The sequence below is a fragment of the Gambusia affinis genome, linkage group LG03 (genome assembly GCF_019740435.1).
Source record: "Gambusia affinis linkage group LG03, SWU_Gaff_1.0, whole genome shotgun sequence".
In the NCBI taxonomy this organism is placed as follows: domain Eukaryota; kingdom Metazoa; phylum Chordata; class Actinopteri; order Cyprinodontiformes; family Poeciliidae; genus Gambusia; species Gambusia affinis.
In genome coordinates, this window is record NC_057870.1 from 21,021,236 (window position 1) to 21,026,254 (window position 5,019).

The window sequence follows — 5,019 nt, forward strand, 5'->3', positions numbered from 1 at the left end:
TGTGCAAGCTCATGTTTTGTCAGGAGAGTCTACAGGACATGCGCCGGCTGCTGCTTGGTGGTAGCTGGCTTCTTTTCTGAGGAGAAAAAACCCCGCCCTCGTCTCTACTGTACCATCTTCTCCTCCTTCATCATCCTCTTCATCCCTCGGCGGCGATGTCTCGATCCACAGAGCTCTTTGTACCCGCCCCTTCCAACATCGACCATCACTGACTCTGGTTGTATCCACCTGTCGCTATAAATAATCCCATTCTTGGAGAGATCAGAATAGCCTACGGGAAAGAGGTTAAGAGGAAGAATCGTAAATCTGTTGGTGACATCACGTCCAGTGTTTAGACATGGCTGGCCATGTCTTCGTGCCTAAATGACTCAAATATGAGCACCTCTCTTTGTATTTTTATATTCAGAAAATTATATGTAGCTACACTTATATACATATATACACTTCAACATATTTTTACTTGAGTATAAGCAAAAAGGTATTCTGCAAAATCCCCTGGCTACATAAGTACTGAGGATTTGTCTGATTAATATTGAATCATAGCATCTGATGTCATCAGTCAAAATGTAAGGTTTGTGCAAATTCTGGTATTTGCAAACCTAACATTTAAAAGAAGAAAAAAAACCTATGAAATAGGTAATAAATATGTTAGAACAAGGTCAAGTATTTCTAGTGACAATAAATAGTGCTTACAGTATCTTCTTGATCTACACATGGTACATTGTGTTCACCAGATGGAAAATTACATTAAAACAATAAAGCTTTTGTCCACAAAAAGCTTCACTTTATCAGAAGCTATAGGGTTGTGCCTGTCGCTGCTGCGTTTTTGGTTAAAACAGGATTGTTCTTCTTTCAGTAAAGTTACCAGCAGTGGTTTACAGAAATCTTACTCAAGTCAGAGCAGTGAAGCAGTGAATGCTTACAAACACAAGTTGGTGAAAAACAGGATCAACATGAGGCATGTAGAATCTAAATTTGCTAGAGAAAAAATGAAAAGCTTAGAACAGGTCAGTATAACTGAGTGTTATGACAGCTGAGAGGGATCATGACCTGAGGGAGACTGAAACAGCAAACAGCTACGCTCTGTAGCTAAATACATATGAAGGTTAAGAAAGAGCAAAGAGACCAGTTCTTAATCAAACTCTCAACTCTCAAATCATAGCAGCTTGATTTTAGTTTGGAAACTTGGAGACGCTCGTGTGGACAAATCTGATGGCACAAATATTGAGTTATTTACAGGTGAGATGACAAGAAAAATGTTTGGAAGAGTCTATGGGAAGCTTTTTAAACCTGAGAACAGTTTCCTTAACTATCAAGCATGGTGGTGGCGGCGTCATTCTGAGGGTCTGCTAAGCTGCCAGTTGTATTGATGCTTCATAGAAAGTGAAGAGTAATGATGAAGGACCACTTCTATTTTCTTTGACTTCGCCTGAAACCAAAAACTAAACGGTTGAAAGCTGGAGACAGTTTTGTGTTCCCACAGAACAAACATCAAAAACACACACCAAGACTGGTTACCAGCTGTTATGAGAAGAGTGGTCACATGTCCAGACAGTCAGCAAACTGTTGACCCCCGGATTTGGTAGGGGGTGCATCTCGATGCGGCTCAGCCAAGCAGCTTAACGTTGGCCAGAGCACAGAATGTGGGGCGACAGCGAGAAGCCAGGATTAGGTTTGTGTTTTCCATTTTTCTGGCAATGCCACTTGTTCCGCATCAGCAGATGGCCTCATGGCTTCACGCAGACAAATTCCCTCCACCCCGGTGAGCATGGCGAGGGGGACGCCAGAGACCGCCCCGACAAAAAGCAGCAGGAGTATGACTACATGCAAAACTCAAAAACTGCAATCATTGCTAAATGGCATCGTAACTGAAAACCCGCAAGGCTGAAGTATGTGATTAGTTATCTCTAATCACTTTAAGACAAACGAACAAGAAAAACTTTAGTTCTTTTCATTTCTCTAGAAGCAGTCTCTTTTCTCAGAGTAAATCTCGGTTTGGTCAACAACTCCTCATTCAGGGTGAAAGGGGCCAAGTCATTATTCAGCCATTTATCTTCGAGGCCTCTGCTGGGAAACAAGCTGTGAGCTACTGGCCGTATGTAATTGTGGATTGTTCAGCAAAAAGAACGAGGATTTATTGTACTCTGAATATCCTCCTATTAAAAATGTAGGAGGAAAATCGTTTATGTTTGGTGTATGGAGTTTCAGATATCCTCCTTTCCGGTTCCACAGGAAGTAAAGACGAACTTGGACTTTAGGAACCGTTTCTAGGAACAAGGATGGTTTACTGGGGTCGTTCTTTTACTGCTTCTTTTACAGTGCCCACCAGGGCAAAACAGATTGCCAGGGGGGACTTTATCCCCCCACCCAAAAAAAGTGGTTTTCTCTGCATTTTGTTTTAGTCCTCTAAGTTTAAACTCTACATTTAATTCATGCTGTTGGCTGTCTGTGGAGAAGAAACTCATCTGTTTAATGTAATATTTAGGGTTTAAAACAACTTTGTTGGAACATTTTAGAATGTAAAGTTTCACAATAAAACATTAGTCTTTGGACTTCTTTGGGAAGTCCAAAGAAAACAGGAACTGTGCTCTCTTGGGAAAAGTTGCACAGACTTAATTTATTACGTTTTTAAGTTATCAATTATAGTTAGATGTTTTTTCTCAATGTGAAGGGATTTTAATCCGGTTATAGAATGTAAACACTGAAAAAGAAAATCAAAAGTTAAGATTTTTGGTTGCAGCACACATGGCTGCAATCCCAATGTGAGCTGCTGTCTCCTCTGCTGATGCAGTCTAGATGAAAAACATCCATTGTTTTAATGATAAGGTCAATTTTCACTCCTTTCTGTCTTCATATTCATGCGTTAGTTGATCAGAGCACCTTAAACAACAGGAATGTGACCGACCTGTAACTTCACAAGATTGCACTAAAGAAATAAATGGCTTGTTATCCGATATGTTGTTTATTCATCCAGAAAAGTCATGTCCAAATCATGAGCTCCATGCTAAAAATAAAAATAATAAAAAAAAAGAAGTCATTACTCATGTTTAAAAGTGTGTAACACATTATTCACGTTACAAATTTTATGGCAGTTCACGATGTGCTTTAACATACTGGAGACGGCACTTAACTGCCCCATAAAAAGCTACATAAACCAGTGAGCTCTCTGCCGACTGAATTATTAATATTTTGCATTGATTGGCATATCTTTCAGCACAAAATGACTAAGGTAAATGACTACCTAAGGTAATTATTATATACACACTCACATCAGGTAGATTAAAGCTGTAATTGGATAATATTTAAGTGATTCTGCAGCAGATTGTGGTTCTTAGATTGGGTCTCAGTGCTGCTTTTGTCTCACATTACTGTGTCAGCGGCAGCATTGGAGTCAGAGTCTGTTCAGTTCGGCTCCCAGGTGGGATGAGGCTCAGCATGTGAGATCCAGTGAAGCTGCTACCTCCCCCCCTCTTCTTTCACAGATTTTAATTAGGTCTTACTCACTGACCTAGTAAAGAAGAAAGACCACAACGCTCCACATGGCAGGAAAATGAGAGGCAAATCAAGCAGATCGGGGAAAATGGAAATCAGTTTTCATCTCAAGGTTTAAAAATAGAAAAATTGTCGCGTCACCGGGCTTCATACAGCCGTTTTAAAATCTAGAGAAGTCGAGGTTTGTTTTGTTCACTCTTTGGAGTACCATCAGATTTAGATGCTAAGCTCTTGATTTATACAAGATGTTTAATCAGACTTTTTTTTTTTTTCAGAATTTGTACTTATGAAATATCCCACTTTCCGCAACAGAATAGATTGGTTCCATCGACTCGTTTGTTTTAGTTTCCTTTCCCTAAATGTCACCGAGCTCCGTCTCTCTTTAGAAAATGAACTGGCTTTGTGTGTGGAGACAGATCTGTATGCTTCCTGTTGAAAAATGGATACATTTCTACTTTGTTTTGCTATTTATCCAATTTCAAAATTAACACTGACTATTCAAAAGGGTGACATGATGATTGCCATTTCATATTCTTTAAATATTTTATGCCCATTTCCTAACTTAAAAAAAATTATTTTACATTTTTTTTCAAGTTTTCTTTAATTGCCTGATTACAAGAAAAAGCATTCAAAGCACGTGACCAACAACATTTCAGTGGGCAGCATTTGGCTTATCAAAATCCACTGAGAAGTTAGAGTAGAAAAGCAAATCAGACCTGAAGAGGAAAACTTCTTCATGCATTCAGTTAGAAGGTCAGGTTAACAAGGTTTTTTTTTTGTGTTCAGCTGGACAAGTTAAAATTTCCTCCCATGTGGCTCCCCAAATTTCCGATGCATTTCTTTTATCAGTTTGACTTCTAGGCATTTTATTTTAGTAAATCCAGGGAAAATCCTCGCTTTTTTGTGTTGGTGTATGTTAGGATAAAGCAGAGCTGACTTTATGAAATAAATTTAGAAAATGAGGATCAGCAAGATCATCAGGGCTGTTTTTATCCTTCTTTTCTCTCTTCGTTGCATACAGATGACTTGAATAGGAGCACTTTGTACCTGGACTGGCCTGGTATGCGAAGAGCTCCTGAGTTTTTGTTACGGCAAACAAGAAGGTAGATTCAGTTGCATATCTTTGTGCTTTGAATGGTTACACCCTACAAGAAGAATCAAGACGAATACAGCGCTATGCAAAAGTATTCACACCCGTCGAGCTCCTCCTAACTCACAGGATGGGAGTCGGAAGAAGCAGCCATGATCACCATGGCAACTCTGGAGGTGGGAGAATCTGTTGACAAGACTTGTGTTAATTTTAGCAACCAAAATGTTTGTAACAGTTTTCATCAACCAGTAAAAATGAGACAAAAGCGAAATAGAAGCTCATATGAGTATGAGGGTTTTTAGAAACTGAACAGTATTTTTCCCCTTTTTGTCATTTGGAAAGATGAGTTGTGAAACAATGAACATCATAATAATGGTTTTTGAAACTGTAAAAAAAAAAAAAAAGAAGAAGCTAATTTAAGAAAAACACAAACAAAA